The 18238-nt window shown below is 36.0% G+C and overlaps 1 protein-coding gene across 8 annotated transcripts in view; it reads right to left on the bottom strand.

Annotated features, from left to right (window-relative positions):
• Positions 1–18238, bottom strand: part of Mef2 (myocyte enhancer factor 2) — a 153428-nt gene that overhangs the window by 46997 nt on the left and 88193 nt on the right. Inside the window, exon 1 of one of the 8 annotated variants that reach the window (XM_074143394.1) lies at positions 11365–11607. The exons of the other annotated variants lie outside the window; for them this stretch is intronic. The gene's annotated coding sequence lies outside the window, so the exon portion shown is untranslated. Of the gene's footprint in view, positions 1–11364; positions 11608–18238 lie in introns of those variants that run through there. 8 annotated transcript variants of the gene reach the window in all.

Consider the following 18238-nt stretch of genomic DNA (forward strand, 5'->3'; position numbering starts at 1 on the left):
ACAGTCGCCATAATCTTTCCGGCCGAAGGAACGGTCTTCGCCTTTTTTTGGCGCAGATTCCCCCTTGGTAACCCATTGTTTAGATTGTTCTTTGGTCTCAGAAGTGTAGTGATGTATCCATGTTTCATCCACAGTGACGAAACGACACTTAAAGTCCTGCGAATTTTTCTGGAACAGCTGCAAATCGTCCTTGTAACACTTCACACGATTTCGTTTTTGGTCAAGCGTGAGCAATCGCGGCACCCATCTTGCGGATAGCTTTGTCATGTCCAAATGTTGATGGAAAATATTATGTACCCGTTCATTCGAGATGCCCGCAGCACTAGCAATCTCACGCACCTTCACTCTTCTGTCATCCATCACCATATCATGGATTTTATCAATGATTTCTGGAGTAGTAACCTCAACACTTGTGCCCATATGACCACTCCGAAAATTTTGAAACCACTTATAAACTGTTCTAATCGAAGGTGCAGAGTCACCATAATGTTTATCAAGCTTCTCTTTAGTCTCCTGAGGCGTTTTGCCTTTCATAAAGTAATGTTTAATCAACACACGAAATTCTTTTTCGTCCATTTTTTGAAAATCACTCGACTTCCTCGATTCAAACGAATGCCAAACACAAAGAAATAGACCGATCTGGCTGAAACTTGGTGTGTGTTCTTCCAAGAGATGCTACTAACTAAACATAACCTCGATACGCGCCAGTGGTGCTATCTCTCTGACTCTCGTAATTCCCTAAATTCTGATAGCGCTTCTTAATATTTTGCATTAAAAAAAAAAAATAGTGCTATTCAAAATGGACTCATCTCACTTTCAAAATCAACGGCTCATTTAATTAATGATTTTTACATTGTTACAGTTATAGTTTTGTAAAAACATGTGTTGAAAATGGTAATAAAAAATAGTAATTAAGAATAAAAGATTAAAAAAAGAGATGAAAATATATAAATAGGATTATTTTTAGTACAATAATTATAAAAGTTGACGGAACAATTTTTTAAAAATCTACTTTAAAACTTGTCTGCACCATAAGAAGACGAGTGCTTCTCTCATTTAACTTAAAGTATCTAGTCAGGTAATTTCATTTTTGCAGTGAATTGGTGATGAGCTATTCACATAAGAACGATTCTGAATATGTAAAATATTGAATCTAGTTATGATTAGTGATGATTCCAATATTGTAGAAAAATTAGTGTTAAGGTTTAAACCATATTTCTTCTTTAAGAACCATAAAATCTCGTTTGTTTTAAAATAAAAATAATTTTATTTTATTCGCCCTCATAAAATAGGAATTTTAATATTGTTTATATGATTTAGACTTTAAGGATAGGTAAGGAAAAGCGCAATAGTTTTGGCGCGTAGGCGGGAATATATTCCGCATGATATCTCATTTTGTTACGACTCTATCGAAGCCTGTGTAAAATACGAGGGTTGCATTTGTAAAAGGGCGACACCACGTACACACTCAGAGTGCAAGGGGAGAAGAGAGCCCAGATCTGGTCGAAGGAAGGGGGGTTACAGCCCCCCCCGCCGCCATTAAACGGAAAGGGCGAAAGATAGCAACAGGTTGGTGCAGGTCGGACTATAACAGATACTGGACAAAGGGAAGGATCCGCCTTTAAATAAGAGGAATATCTAGAATCTGATGCGAACAATCGTATGAATTTTCTTTTACTGCAATTTTGGACAGTTTTTAATTGATATTCAAATAAATTTTAGGGAAAGTGTTTACTGCAATTAAATGAATGATGAGGGTCAGTTTATGACAGTAATAAAAGTAAAGTAATTGCAAATTTTTTCAGGCGGGGCTTAACGTCCAACTACCTAATTAGGTGTCGTGGACGGAGGCGACTAGCAAACATACTTTACTGTAAATTTCTTTTATTAACATTTAAATAAAATCCAAGGCCTAAAGACCGGGGAATCGAACCCAGTACCACAATACATATTAGCTTTACAGGTCTCGCCTCTTAACCGTTCGGCTACCGTGGCGCCTAATTATGACAGTAATAAATCGCTTTTTACTTTAATCTTCCGTTATGCGTGGGTAGCAGCAATTTTGCTTTATAAAGACGAGCTTTATACTGCAATAATTAGATCTTTTGCTGCCAAATATATCTAACATTAAACATTCTTTCTCGAATTCTTTAAAGAATGACAATTTTTAAAGAGTTTTCTGAACATAGTTTCCTACCCTTGCCTTATAAATAAATACTCAAGCCAAGTGAAAGATCAGATGCCAAAGAATTCCATCGTACAATCTAGGTAGTTAAGGAGGAACTAGTCTATCCGCTTGCATCATCCGAAGATTGCCTCTTCATCTTCAGCTGATTTTTTTTTTTGTAGACTTTTTGGCAGCATTATATTGAGCATTAAATATCTCGAGGTACCAAACACATGTAAATGGTATAATGCAGGACTGTGAGCTTAGGTTAGGCAATCGCGTTTGGTTTCTAGTCAATGCAATGGTCAGAAAAAAAAAAAAGTTGGTAGATCAAGTGGCCAAAAATGCTAGCTGCCTTCAGCAGGAGGCGGAAGAACCCGTGATCTTGAATCTTTATAATGCAAAAGAATCTCATTATCACTTTTGACCAAAACCTATCCTGGAGAATGTTTCCCAAATCTCTCGTCGTTCCATCCATATCCTTAAGCAGTTTAATAGTTCCCTGACACCAATTAAGAACCCAGCAACTCCTAGTTTCCTCTCTTATTTTCCCGCCCATTTCGGACTATGGTTGCTCAGTGTATGGTCGGTCTTTCTGGTGATCACGAAGCTAAAGCTCAAGCGCCTCCATGAACTGCTTCATAAGATTTATTTTCAGCATTCCCAGAGACTCTCGCATTTCGCACTACTACGATGAGTTGAAGTGGCTTTTCCCCTGTCTATAGCCGCCAGTATTTTTTGGCTTCATTCCTTTTCCAAGTCATCCAATCTCAAAGATCATCTTATATTTTCTAACTCTTCAAGTTCAAATCCTCGATCCATTCTCGTAAGACTAGATTTCTTTCCTCTGATTTCTGTATTCCCTCACCCCGTACTTCATCCTTTGATAAATCCTTCCCAATACGCGCTACCTCTTTCTGGAACTCCTTACCATCCATCTGTCCGCCATGCTCCTATCCTTTCCATCTTTAAATCCCTTCTGTTTAAAGATCTCCTTTCTTGCGAAATGAATGAATTTATTTCCTTAATTTTAATTCTTATTTTTGTAAATACTTACTTATTTTTTGTACACAAATATCTAAAATACAAGCCAAACCAATAGGGCCTCCAATTGTAATGTTTTTATTCTATGGGGACAATAGTACCAGGATAATAGAATTATTTTCCTTCTTTCTTTCAAAAGCTTTAATCGAAGTAGAAACTCAAAAAAGAGCCTCAAAACAAGTGGTATAGATTTGAGGTACGTTATCAAAGGAAACATTCTGCCAAGAAACATTCTAGCTAACAATTTTTGAATTGCTACCAATCCTTCCTTTTTGAAATTCTACTAGTTTCGAATACTAATAAACTAAAAACAAAAAAATGGGTGTATTGTCCTCAATGTGTGGAAGAAGAGGCGATGGTTGCTGAATTGCTTTACAGGTATCCTCTAAAGTTTCTAATAATTTGTAAAATATGATCCTGACACTAACGTTAAATCTCCCTAAGAATGCTACATAGCGCTTGACTACTTGTCCTGAATAGTCAGGATGTTGCACTAAATGCTACTTATTACATGGTACAATAGAGGAATGAACCAGCAACTTCTTCATGGAATTAGGCATCCCTGCGGGTACCGCAGTCAAACACATTCGACATTCACACTGAATAGGGACTGCAGTTGATGTATGCAGTTGTTACTTGAATTCAGATCATCCAAAGGCCAATTCAAGCTCATAATTGTAAACATTAAATTCAAATTTACTCATTGAATATTTTATAGACGCCTCCAATATATTTACTTTGACGCGTAAGCAGGCCAAAACAGATTATTTTATGAACACAGTAAATTTTTGTTTTTTTTTGTTCTTTGTTCGTATCTCCTCTTCAATCTACAATTCTACTTAATATTTTCGAAATTCAGAATTTGTGCGAAAAAATTTGAATCTAATTTATTTATGAACTCAAATGGGCACAGAAGAATGCACTAATTGCAAGAGTTAGTATTGCGTATTGCTTACTAACAAGTAACAAGCAACAGGCCCCGTTTATACCGATTGTTCTATTAAGTTTTGAATTCTGGTTTTGTATGTTGAAGGTCTTTAAACAAACTATTAGCCAAAAAATTTAACAAGAATATGTGCCCTCAATCATTGGTTCTAAATATGATAAAGAGGTGTGCTAGAGAGAAAGAAGTAAGATCTATGTAGCAGTTATACTTTTGTTGGGTTTATAATAAAGGTGACTTGCAATGGCAGTGCCAGTAAACAGTAGCCAATAAGCCCTCATAAAAGACACGATATTAATGTACCACAGATCCGTAGGTTGTTACAGCTGCTGATGAGAGCCAGAGGAGGCCCCTTTGAAGGCACAGTACATGCTGCACAAGCTGCGTAAAGTGCATTATTTGATAAATTAAGGTATATGTTTGATCCTTTACATGAAAGATATTGATCACTTAAATATGTGGCAGGAGATTTCCATTTTTCTTGGTAATTAAACACAACTCTCCCAAAAGTACCAAATAATTATTAAACCTTCTTGTTTGTAACAGATGTAAAATTAATTTGTAGCCCTTTTGTCTATGCTTGTGAACATCTAAAGCTCTTAACATTTGATTATTGCTTAGAAAAATCACTCGGAAAACGACTTATTTCCCGATATTAAGAAAAATACTAGCTTTACTGCCTTAGCAATATTTTCAGTAGTAAAGGGATGAAAAAATACATAAAAATGACCTATCGCGTGCTCTTCTTTCTCTTTGATAACAAGTTAAAAAAATTGAAATATGATTAATAAATATCAGATTTTGGAAATAGTCTAGCACCTTTATTTTTAAAGATATCGAATTGTGGTTTCCGGTTTCTTTCATAACTTTTTATACTCTTTAAAACGATATATATGAAAATGGGGGACAACTGCAAACCCTCACTTTTGGTCGCGCGTCTGCCGCGTATGCGGGGCAGGAATCTAAAATCAAGTCACATATTCTGAAACTAGAGGTGACGGGCAACAAATTTTTTTCTCTACCATTTTTTGGCTCAGATCAACTGTTCAAGCATGAAATGCATTTGAGCCGTTTTAAAAATGGAACAATTTGTATATTCTGTTGAACGAAACGTGGAACTTTTCAGAATCAAAAACTAAAATCATTCTCTGAAAAACATTCCTGTGTTTAAAATAATGCAAACAATGAGACAAGTTCATGCATTATTAGATGTTTTATGGTACAGTTCAAATAAATCTTTTAATATCTGGCACGATGACGGAAAACGAGAAAAGCTTTAATGGATACTCGAAGAGTTTTCTTTAGCTTTTCCGTCTCACACTTTGGCTGAATCCTGTAAACATGGCTGCTATAATTGACTGATCTAATCCTCAATTTCAACAGTTTTTAATTGTTTGCCATTTTGTTTTTATTTAAGCTGAACATTATGTAAGTACCAAATATTCTGTTTTCAATCTTATTCACGGGGAATATTGGTTTGACGTGAATTCTAGGGGAGCTATGACGTCACGCTTCCTACAATAGTACAAGTTTACTACAGTGAACGAAGTAAACATACATGATATTGAATTTAAAAAACTTTTTAGTCCATTTTCTAAGGTTTACAAAAAATGTAATTTGGTACTTAAATTGTAGTTTGAGGACAATCAAGAAAAATTTTTACACCACATTATTATTACTTTTTTTTTAATTGATTTAAGGCGCGCCAACATCTAAGGTTATTGGCGCCCGGAGCTTTTTTTCAGTGCACTGTCGGCCTCCGGACAGTGTATTATCTCGTTACAGACAACACTGGACCATCACCGGACAGTGAGCTGTAAGAAGCTCCTAGGAAGAGAAAATCTAAGGGTCAGCAGCTGGGATTCGAACCCGGGATCTCTGCGTGGGAGTCCAATACGCTAACCGCTAATCCCTTCCCTACGCCACATTACTATTATTGTTATTTAACGTTTTTTTTTTGTCTTCTCTTTTCTGTGCTTTAAGATTTTAATAAAAAAGTGCTATTTCAATATGATGTTAGGTTTAAAAGATTGTACTTTACCAAAGAAAATATATTACTTCTGTACGAGATTACGTAGAACCCTTTAACAACCAAGCTACTAGCGAATGTCAAATAGCAATATTGTAGCCCACTCAATATGGAGGATCTAGCTAAAGCTTATAACCACTGTCTTTGCAATAACTTTTTTACCTTTTGGTCGGACCCTAATTGTGATTTTATTGCTGACTACTATTATAAGAACATGCAGCATATCTTACACTTTGTTACAAAAAAACTAACCAACAAGGGTATGGGGAGAAGTAGTTATAACTATACTGAGGGGGATTGCAGAAGTCAAGTAGTACTTGTTTTGAGGATATGGCATATAAGCTGAGGATTCTTATGATTATAATATTTATAAACTAGAAATGGGCTGAGTGGTTAGCTTATACTGGAATCAAATGGAGAGATTCTGGTTGCGACACCAGCTGATAGCCCTAAGATCTTCCTCTTCCTTTAGGAGGCTACTTTTACTTCCTTAGGAGTGTTGTCTATACAGAGAGAACTCTATCCGAAGACCATTTTTAGTGCACTGGCAAAAAAGCTCTGGGCGCCTTGGTTCTCAGAGGTGATAACGCGTCTTAAATTTTTTATTTTTAAAAAATACTTATAAATAATAATAATGTCAACATGAATCAACGGGGTTACATTCTATCCATTGAACGAATACCACATAAAATAACAATTTTCCTAGGGGTAAAAGAGTGTATAAGCGATAGTGTAGCGTGTTTATTCACCTTGGAAGGCTATAGCCAGAGTAAACTTTTAATTTTATTCTCTTAACGTAATGTTACGGAAAATCACGACTTATTTTGGTCGTAAAATTTTAGACTTTAAAACTTTGGGAGATGCTTAACTATAAAGGGGACTTCCTGAAAAATGGATTTTTTTTTTTTTTTTTATTAGAATTTTACAACTGCACAAATATATATGCAACAAGTAAATGTGCTAAATAAGTATAGACATGGCGTGATTGTCGTGAATGACAGTCACCCAGTGGTGACCATCGTTAGCTCCTCAGGTGATCTCGGGGCCAGCGACGCCTGAGCCGTCGTACGGGGTTTCCGGGAAGTGATTGGGATGAAAGGAGTTGTGCGAGTGGGTTGGGATGGGATCTGAGGAGTTTATGGAATTTAGTGTAGCGGGATTTAGCGAGGTTGGTTACAAATGGAATATTGAGGTCGGTATGAAGGGTGAGGTTTGACACATAGAAAGGAGCGTTCGTAATACGGCGGAGGATTTTAGACTGAAGGATTTGTATGCGGTTAAGGTTGGATTTTTTGGCAGCGCCATAGAGTTCCAGTCCGTAAGTCCATATTGGCATGAGGAGAGAGATGTATAGTCTTCTTTTGTTTCGTAAAGTAATTTTCGATCGTTTGTCAAGTAGTCTGGCGAGAAGTCGATATCTGGTGTTGAGGTCTTTTCTTTTTAGTCGAGTATGAGGATTCCAAGTAAGTCTTTTGTCGAGGAATAGTCCGAGGTATCTCACGTGATCTGCAGGTGGTATAGGGGTGTTATACATATAAACAGGAGGAGGGATTTTGCGGTTAAGTGTGAAGACTATGTTTTTGGATTTAGAGGGATTTATTTTAATTCTCCAGTCGGTTAACCATGTTTCTATGGAATTGAGATGGGTTTGAAGTGTACGGGTAGTGAAGACAGGATCAGTACCAGAGGATAGAATTGCCGTATCATCGGCAAAGGTGTACAAGGAAGTAGAAGGATGAGTTGGTAGGTCAGCCGTGTAAATGGTGTAGAGGAATGGGGCGAGGATGCTTCCTTGTGGAACACCAGCAAGGATAGGATAAATAGAGGAATTGTGGGTTCCATAGGATACTTGGAAGTGTCTATCAGTTAGGTAGGATTTAAGGACTAGGAAGTATGTTGAAGGTAGGATGTTCTTTAGTTTCCAGAGGACGCCCTCGTGCCAGACTCTATCGAATGCCTGAGCTATGTCTAAGAAGACACCCACACAATATTCTTTCTTTTCGAGGGAAACAGCGATGGCGTCTACAACGCGATGAGCTTGTTGTATAGTGGAATGGAACTGTCGGAATCCAAATTGATGATCAGGAATATGTTGAAGGGGTATAACTATAGCTTGAAGGCGGGGTAAGAGGAGTTTTTCGAGGATTTTACCCAGGATAGGAAGGAGGCTTATTGGCCGATAGGAAGAAGGACATTGAGGATTCTTATTAGGCTTGGGGATCATTTTAATGGTGGAAAACTTCCATAGGAAGGGGAAATACGTTGTGCGGAGGACGGCGTTATAGATTGTCGTGAGGAGGATAACTGCTTTTTTGGGGAGTTGCAGAAGGATATTGGAGGTAATAAGGTCGTAACCAGGACTCTTCTTTCTCGGGAGATTGAGGATTACCTGCTTGACTTCTGTAGGAGTAAAGGATTTCGGAGGAGGGGAGAGTTGTAAAGGGACGTCGAGTTCGTTTAAAATTTTTTCGGCATGATTATGTCTTATAATGTCTGTGTGAGGACTAAAAACAGAGCTTAGTTGGGTGGCAAGGAGTTCGGACTTTACTGAGTCAGATTTGGCCCAGGTTCCGTCATTTCGTCTGAGGGGAGAGGAAACAGTTTTGTATTTTAAGACACGTTTTGTAGCAGTCCATAGTGAGTTGTCACAAGTTGTTAGGGTTTTTGTATACTTCGCGTATTGTTCGTTAAAGAGAAAATACTAACTATTTCTTCAATATTTAGTAAATACGAAACTTTTGTTTTGGAAGCAACTGGTTACGCATGCTCAAGAGTGGTTGTTGCAGTTCCGATTTTTTTTTTTTAAAGTAAAGAAAACGGAGATTCTGTTGAAGTATCTAATAAATTTTTTTGACTACATTTGAGAGCCAAAATCTCGTGTCACACACAATTAAAACTAATTTTCATTCTCTATTTGATCATATCCTACACGTTAAACTAAAATTACAAATTAAAAAAAAACTGAACATAAAAAGCATTTAAATTTAAGATATTTCAATTCAAAATTAAAATATGTGATTAAAACGCGCCTAATCGATCCGACAACTTCCGGAGGTAGCCGATAGTTAACCTACGGACTTCCCAATACTACTGTCTGTCTAGTGTTTGTCTAGAATTTTGATGAGAAAATTTGGAACACTTCCGTTAAGTTAAGAATTGGCGGAAGATCGTGGGAAAGTCTTTATGGGTAAGAATTATTATCGATATGAGAAAGCTATCTTCTTTCGTGTGTCTTTTTTTTTGGAACAAAATCGTTCTTCTGCACTTGCTGTACGGTGAGGCGTGGCCTATGGGAGTAGAGTATCCGTCTTCCAGGAAGTGGGGACGTTTTAAGGGAAAGAACCCAAAAACGCCGAAGACTTGTGCTTCCCCAAAAAAATGAGTTTAAGGGGAGTAATTTCGTTTTTTTAAAAAAAAAGGTTTTATGTAAATTTGCTGGAATAAAATAAATACATGAAGTAGTGACTCAAATTGGCTTTAAGTCAATAATACTAGACAATGGCCACTTACAAAACTCCAAGCTAAAAGAAAGATCTTTAAGACTAAAACATCTAACCTAATTGCTGAAATCACTAACTTAATTGCATAACCAATCCTTAAGTGTGCAAGACTATAATGGAAAATTAAAGGACATTGGAATCCTCCAGTTCGAAAGCAAAATCTGAATCAGATCTAGCATTTAAGAGAAAACTAAAGACAAGTTTTCTTTTCTTTTTTTTTGTAGAAAATGAATTTAAAATAACAAAATTATTCACAGATATGATTGATTCCAATTCCGGGTACACACCAACGACAACGCGTCCTTTTACATTTTACTCTAAATACTAGGTCATTCCAATACTTTTGAACCTAAAAAAATCTAGTCCTCCAGCTAGTTCTAGACTGATCTCTAAATACTAGGTCACTCCAATACTTTGGAACCTAAAAAAATCTAGTCCTCCAGCTAGTTCTAGACTGATCTCTAAATACTAGGTCATTCCAATACTTTGGAACCTAAAAAAATCTAGTCCTCCAGCTAGTTCTAGACTGGTCTCTAAATACTAGGTCATTCCAATACTTTGGAACCTAAAAAAATCTAGTCCTCCAGCTAGTTCTAGACTGGTCTCTAAATACTAGCCAGTTCAATAATGAACCTAGTCCTAGGCCTGGCACTAGGTTGTCTAGGACTGGGCTCTAAGATACTAGATCAATGTAGCGCACTAAAGTCAATCCAAGAGATAGAACACTGTGAGAAATAGGCACTTATACTGGACATGTGAATAGTGACTACAAAAATTAAACCTAGTCATCAGTTTAGTTCTAGAAAGTCTAATAGACTAAATAGTTCTTGTTCCCTAGACCAATGATTGGCAAATCTACGACTTACGAGACTTGTCTCTGAAGACTATAATGGTCACTGAGGGTTTATCCTTCAATGAGATACCAAGTACACAATCGTAGACTAGGTGATGAGAAGAAACCGACTAGCTATGATGGGGTTAACAAATAATTCGAAGATTAGGTCAAAACTTAAGACTGGTATTAAAACCTCAAATCCTAAAAAAAAAAAAATAGTCTTAGATTTAAACACTAGTATTAATTGGAAGCATAAGACTTAAGAGTTAATCCGACAAAAGAATTGGTGCAAGACTGACCACGTTCAGTCCTGAAATGGGCTCGCAAATAAAACCTAGGACAGACCTAGTTAAAAAGGGTTTAAAGACAATTTTTTGGCAAACTAATCGCCTAAATGTTCAATACTAAAGCCAATTCACTTAAAAACTAGTCCGCTCATAGATCCTAAACCTAGTCTCAAAAAATTCTAGTCTTATGGGTAAAAACAAAAATTTCAATAAAAGGTAAATCTTATAGACTAGGCACTTAAAAAATTTAATTTAGACAACTAGGATAAGGAACGGAAAAAAAAGTGATAAAGCCTAGGCAATAAGTCGAAATCTAGGCTCCACTGGAAACTTTGAAGCAAAATTCAAAGTTTAACGAAATAAACAAGGAGTTCCCAAAATAGTTAAGCCTAACCTATTCATACATATCCTTCCGCCAATATCAGGTCTAATAAACACATCCCATTGAATACCATAAAAATTTCAAATTCAAGATTGTGCCAATTAAATTTGTTTATATATAAATTAAAAGTAAAAAAAATTATAATATATATATATATAAATTTTAACTAAAACTTACACAATTTTGATTTTTTTGATGGTGGAGTTCCACTTTTTTTTACTTCACCGTTGAATAGAGCACTAAAGTTTATTTTTTGAGAACTCCGTAAAAACAATTTTGGTCAAAGATACGAACCCATGGGTGTGGATTTTTTTTAGTGGGTTTCCAAATTTTTTTTTTATCTTTAATAAACAAAAAATTTTTCTTTGCTTATACTGCTCGAATTATTTCACAATGCTTTCTTTAATTTTAATTTCACAAAATAAAACTAAAAAAGTTTAAAAAAAAAAAAAAAAAAAAAAAAATGAAAATAATATATTTTAATCAATTATTTTTGTTTATTTAAAAATAAGAATTAAAAATAAATTAAAAAATAAAAATAAATAAATAAAAAAATTCGTTTTCACAAATAAAAAAAAAAAAAATTAAAAAAAGCGTTTGATACACTATGAACGACAGTCGGAACTAGACTGAAGCCGAAATAAAATGTTTTCTGAAAGTGTCGAGTGAAAACTGAAGGAGTGGGGACAGTTACAGGGCGTCTTGATTAGGAGAGGGGTAGATTGGGAAGGGATGATTTTTTGGGGGTGGGGATGAATAGGAGGGTGTGAGGCCCCCACAGTGGGGGGAGGGCGCGCGGCAGAAAGCCACACGTTGCTCTGTGTATACCGGGTGGAGATAGAATAGTGAGATATATCGTAGAGCATTATGCATACAATTATCTCATATAGTAATGGCTCTTAATGAAATATTATATGCATGATTCATAATAAATATAATGCTCTAGTTATAGTTTCTTTGATATTTTGAGCTTAAATTGAATATTAATTGAGATTTGAGCAACATTTAATAACGGTTTCTGTAATATCAGTTAAAAAAAAGGTTAAATTTTTGAGGTAATATCAAACAGCATTTTAACTAAAATTATTAAAATATATAGAGTTTCTGTACAGGACAATCTCATATACGAGTATGTGGCTATTAAATAACGAGACTGATGCCGCTACAGAAGAACTATGCATGCGCCAAATCCTAACGACCGCGACCAGCTGTGCAGCGTAAAGCCTTCTCTTTCGATTGCAGCGTCTGTAACGTGTTTTTGTAGAGAAATCTGTCTGACTGGAACCGTCCGTTTGTGTAAGAGGTGTTAGTTTCCGTTTTGCGCGAAAACATGATACTATACATTGTAGTAGAGCAACGAATTGTCGTGAAATTTCACATGAAAACTTGGTAAAACCGCTACTGAAACTTATCTTTTATTACAAAGAAGTTTATGGCGATGAATGTTGTATCACGTGAGCGAGTTTTTTGAATGGTTCAAGCGTTTCCAAGATTGGCTGAGAAGACGTAGGAGATGATGACCACCCCGGGTCGCCCTTCCACGTCCAAAACGGATGAAAATATTGATTATAATTATAATCAACATTACTACCGTGAGGTGCTTGCTCAACTCCGGAGAAAGAGTTAGGAAAAAAAACGACCCGATTTTGTGGAAGAACAATTCACGGGGTTCTCCATCAAGACAACGCGCTGGGCTCACACTGCATTGTTTGTCAAGACGTTTTTAGCCAAGTACAACATCCCCAGTTTTAGGCCATCCGCCTTATACTCCTGGCCCCATGTGCCTTTTATCTGTCCCCCAAAGTCAAATCTGCCTTAAAAGGATTACGATTTCAGTCCGTTGAAGCTGTGAAAGAAAAAGCGGCACGCGTCATGCAGGAGCTCACAGAAAAAGACTTCCATCACTGTTTCGAACAATGGTAAATTCGCATGGAGCGTTGTAGGGTTAGGGGAGGGGTGTATATTGAAGGTGATAATAACTAAATATGTTTTACAGCAATAGTCTCGTTATTTAATAGCCACACCTCGTAGAGCATAAATTGTAATAAATTTGATGGCCTACGTTTTCCATCGATAGTAATTTGACCTAAAATTAAAAGGTAGTAATTAAAAGCTGATTGTTTCTTTTAAAACATCTCCGCTTGTAAATAGAGAAGTACCAAATTGAATTAATTGTTCTCAATAGATTTTGCACGATTTAGTTTTTAAACTTCGGATAATAATTACTAAAAAAATATCGATCTACAACTTTTAATCGAAAATTAGTCCCCACAAGATGTGATTAAGAGTATACAACTATTATAATAGCAGCAACTAAACAACAGCAAGATTGCCTAACACTGCCTTGTTCAGTATAATAATAAAAATCACTGTATAATAAATTGTAGAAAAATTAAATTAAAAATAAAACTCCACAATTTAAAGGGATGAATTGCCAATTTTAGTCAAAAAATTTTCATTTGTTGCTAGTGCTGCACGAGACCGAGACGAGGCGAGACTTTATGCAGTCTCGATCTCGGTCGCTCAAGTCTCGGTCTCGTCGAGATATCTCGGTCTCGGTTTTTTGAATTTTTGTTTAAGCATTAAAAGCGGTTTGCTATTAATAATCTTTTCAAAAAATGTTATTATTTTCTAATAATTATTTTAATTTATATATTGGTAAAGAAAATGTGTGTAAAAGAAGACAACTACTTACACTTCAATGCATCATATATTACTATTACTGTTATATATCTTTATATAATTTCAAAAAGATGTTAAAAACGCGCCAAATGAAAGACCCAAATAACATATCTGCCTGCTATAACAAGACGATTCGTGAAATAAAAAATACAAACTTCCCGCTCCATTAGTTATGGCTGTTGGTGAAGATAAAGAATCTGATGACCTTCACCTTTTGACGACGACGACGACGACTGCATCAATATTTTTGCACCATTTGCTCAAAAATCAGCAAATATCACCGAAGCATGGAAGACAGAAATAATTAATTACACCAAATTAGACCAAGCACCAGTAGACGTTGACATTTTAGAATGGTGGAAAACACTTGAGAATTCCTTCAAAAATTTGTCTAGAATGGCGAAAGATATTTTTAGTATCTGTGCAACTTCAGTGCCATCGGAAAGATTATTTTCGCAAGCTGCGATGATAATGACCAATAGAAGATCTTCTCTAACTTCTGACTCAGTAAAAGCTCTTTTATGTATCAATGCTTGGGCAAAGTGTATCTTAAAAACGAAAATTTGTGGCAATATTTTTTAGGTGCATAGATAGTCTTTTTTTTCAAATTCACTAATTCCAAAATTCTAAAATATAATTCAAATAATATCAAAGTTCAAAGTATTAGATTATTAATAGTGAAATTTATGAAATTGAATGAATGAATGATATGAATAGTGAAATTTAGTGAATTTATGCAAAAATTATGTAATTCGAAGGGGGCCGCCACGGTAGCGGAGCGGTGCGAGACTTGCGAAGCTAAGTGTATTGTGGTACTGGGTTCGATTCCCGGTCTTAGGCCTTGGATTTTATTTAATGGTTAATATGAGAAATTTACAGTAAAGTATGTTTGCTAGTCGCCTCCGTCCGCGACACCTAATTGGTAGTTGGACGTAAAGCCCCGCCTGAAAAAATAGGCGATTACTTTACTTTGCTTACTTTACTTATGTAATTCGAAGTCAAATAGAGATGTAGTAATATTGAACATATATAATAAAATCGTATCTTTTAATAATTAATTCAATACCCGTAATGATTATTTATTAATAAAGAACACAATTTTATAATTTTGTAGCTAAAAATTAATATTTGAAAAACCGAGACGAGACCGAGATTTCTCGACGAGATATATATCATGTCTCGATCTCGGTCTCGGTTGCTCAAGTCTCGTCTCGGTCTCGGTACCGAGACCGAGACCGAGATTTGTCTCGTTTCTCGTGCAGCACTATTTGTTGCTAATCTTTCGATGTAGGGACTAGGTCATCTTCAAAGCTTATGCTAATAACAATTATAATTTGTTTTAGGTATGCCTAAAAACAGTCAGGACAGAACACATACACCAACCTTCAACTTTAACACCCACTATTTTTTTAAAAAAATTAAAATTGTTGATTTTATTGTTTGTAAAATACGTTCTAGAGTCCTGAAGACGATCTAATACAAAGAAGAAAGAGCTTGCCAAAAATAATAATAACTAAAATTGGTAATACACTTTCTTCTCTTTAATAATAGATAATTTAAATTATTATTATTATTATTTTGTATACTTCTAAAGCTCGAAGTTAATTCAATATTCTAAATTCAATAGTCCACCTTTAGTGGGTAGCCATTTCGTCTAAGTTTTGAGTTCATCTTCTATATTTTTAAAATGATGCGTCCCTCATCTAGTTACCAGAAGTTGCTATAAGAGCACAAAGAGACTCAGTGATGATAACACCAATTCTACCACTTTTATGTTTAAACTTTTATTAATTTCATTACCTATATAAATACTGGGCGCCACGGTAGCCGAGCGGTTAGAGGCGAGACCTGTAAAGCTAATATGTATTGTGGTACTGGGTTCGATTCCCCGGTCTTAGGCCTTGGATTTTATTTAATGGTTAATAAAAGAAATTTACAGTAAAGTACGAAGGTCGTTTGAAAAGTCCGTGCAAAGTCAGAGAGATAGCACCACTGGCGCGTATCGAGGTTATGTTTAGTTAGTAGCATCTCTTGGAAGAACACACACCAAGTTTCAGCCAGATCGGTCTATTTCTTTGTGTTTGGCATTCGTTTGAATCGAGGAAGTCGAGTGATTTTCAAAAAATGGACGAAAAAGAATTTCGTGTGTTGATTAAACACTATTTTATGAAAGGCAAAACGCCTCAGGAGACTAAAGAGAAGCTTGATAAACATTATGGTGACTCTGCACCTTCGATTAGAACAGTTTATAAGTGGTTTCAAAATTTTCGGAGTGGCCATATGGGCACAAGTGATGCTGAACGTTCTGGACGCCCTGTTGAGGTTACTACTCCAGAAATCATTGATAAAATCCATGATATGGTGATGGATGACAGAAGAGTGAAGGTGCGTGAGATTGCTAGTGCTGTGGGCATCTCGAATGAACGGGTACATAATATTTTGCATCAACATTTGGACATGACAAAGCTATCCGCAAGATGGGTGCCGCGATTGCTCACGCTTGACCAAAAACGAAATCGTGTGAAGTGTTGCAAGGACGGTTTGCAGCTGTTCCAGAAGAATCCGCAGGACTTTAAGCGTCGTTTCGTCACTGTGGATGAAACATGGATACATCACTACACTCCTGAGACCAAAGAACAATCTAAACAATGGGTTACCAAGGGGGAATCTGCGCCAAAAAAGGCGAAGACCGTTCCTTCGGCCGGAAAGATTATGGCGACTGTCTTTTGGGATTCGGAAGGAATAATCCTCATCGACTATCTGGAAAATGGTAAAACTATTACAGGTGCATATTATTCATCGTTATTGGACCGTTTGAAAACCGAGCTGCAAGAAAAACGCCCACGATTGGCCCACAAAAAAGTCCTTTTCCATCACGACAACGCACCAGCTCACACCTCAGCAGTTGTGGTCGCAAAATTAATGGAAATAGGGTTCCAACTCGTTTCACATCCCCCCTATTCTCCAGACTTGGCTCCCTCGGACTACTATTTGTTCCCCAATATGAAGAAATGGCTGGCGGGAAAAAGATTTTATTCAAACGAGGAGGTGATTGCAGAAACGAATGGCTATTTTTCAGACTTAGACAAATCCTATTATTCGGAAGGGATCAACAAACTAGAGCAGCGTTGGACGAAGTGTATAAGCCTAAAAGGAGACTATGTTGAAAAATAAAAAAGGTTTACGCCAAAAAATTAAGTAGTTTTTATTTTTGCACGGACTTTTCAAACGACCCTCGTATGTTTGCTAGTCGCCTCCGTCCACGACACCTAATTGGTAGTTGGACGTTAAGCCCCGCCTGAAAAATAGGCGATTAGTTTACTTACCTATGTAAATACTAATACTAATACGAAATAAGCATTTATACACGTAAAATTCAAAGTTCAAAGTAAATAGTTCAAAGGAAATTTAGCTATGTAAATTTTGGTAGTATAAAATTGTATTTCTTTCCATAATATAATACAATTACATTAGTATTAGTTTAAAATTCATTAATATTAACTATGATATGGAGAATTTTAATCGAAAAGGAGTGTGCAATTATTTTCTAATTGGAGCTCCTGTTGTATATACAGATATTATGATGTATTCTTATAAGAATCGAAACGCATTTACAGAGATAATAAATAAATGTATGGAAGAGAGAGAACGTATTACATAATATATTAAGGGCGAGTATAGAAATGTACTGGAGCGGACAGTTAGGTCTCCGCCCCTTATTGAGATGGACTCCATTTAGAGGCCATCGTACGTATGCAGCTAAAGTGCACACAGGTCCGACCGAAGTAGTGGGGCTACAGAATAGCATGGGGGTCACAAGTCTGACCATAATCCAGTCAAACAATTATGGGAGTGGAGGTAACAGTCATAAGCGATGTAAAGAATCGCTGTGATCATTTATTTCACGTACATGTCCTATAATTTATGGCAATTTTACGTAATAAAATTCTCTTTCAAAGGGGAATTTGCACTAATAAAAATTAAAAAAAAAATACATTAGACTTAAAAACAAAAACAAAATAATATGAATTTTAAGGGAACGGATTAGCTCAGATGATAGCACACTAGAGTCTCACGCGTAGATCCTGGGTTCGAATCCAGCTGCCGCGGCAATTAAATTTTCTTCTTTAAAAAAACGAAACAAAAAACAAAACCAATTCTAAAATGTGTACAATATTTATAAGCACAAATGGTATTGCCAAAAATTTCTTTACTAAATCACTCATCAATATTCCATCACGTAGTGTTCCAAATTTAGGTATGCCAGTGTTCCTCAAGAGTAAAACATCAAGTGAAATGGGTTTTGAAAATCTAAAATTTGAAAACTACTGCTTTACTCAATATATTTCTCCTGTTTTCGTTGATTATT

This window comes from Rhodnius prolixus, unplaced genomic scaffold, assembly GCF_049639745.1.
Source record: "Rhodnius prolixus isolate KJV_2025 unplaced genomic scaffold, Rpr scaffold_12, whole genome shotgun sequence".
Taxonomy (NCBI): Eukaryota; Metazoa; Arthropoda; class Insecta; order Hemiptera; family Reduviidae; genus Rhodnius; species Rhodnius prolixus.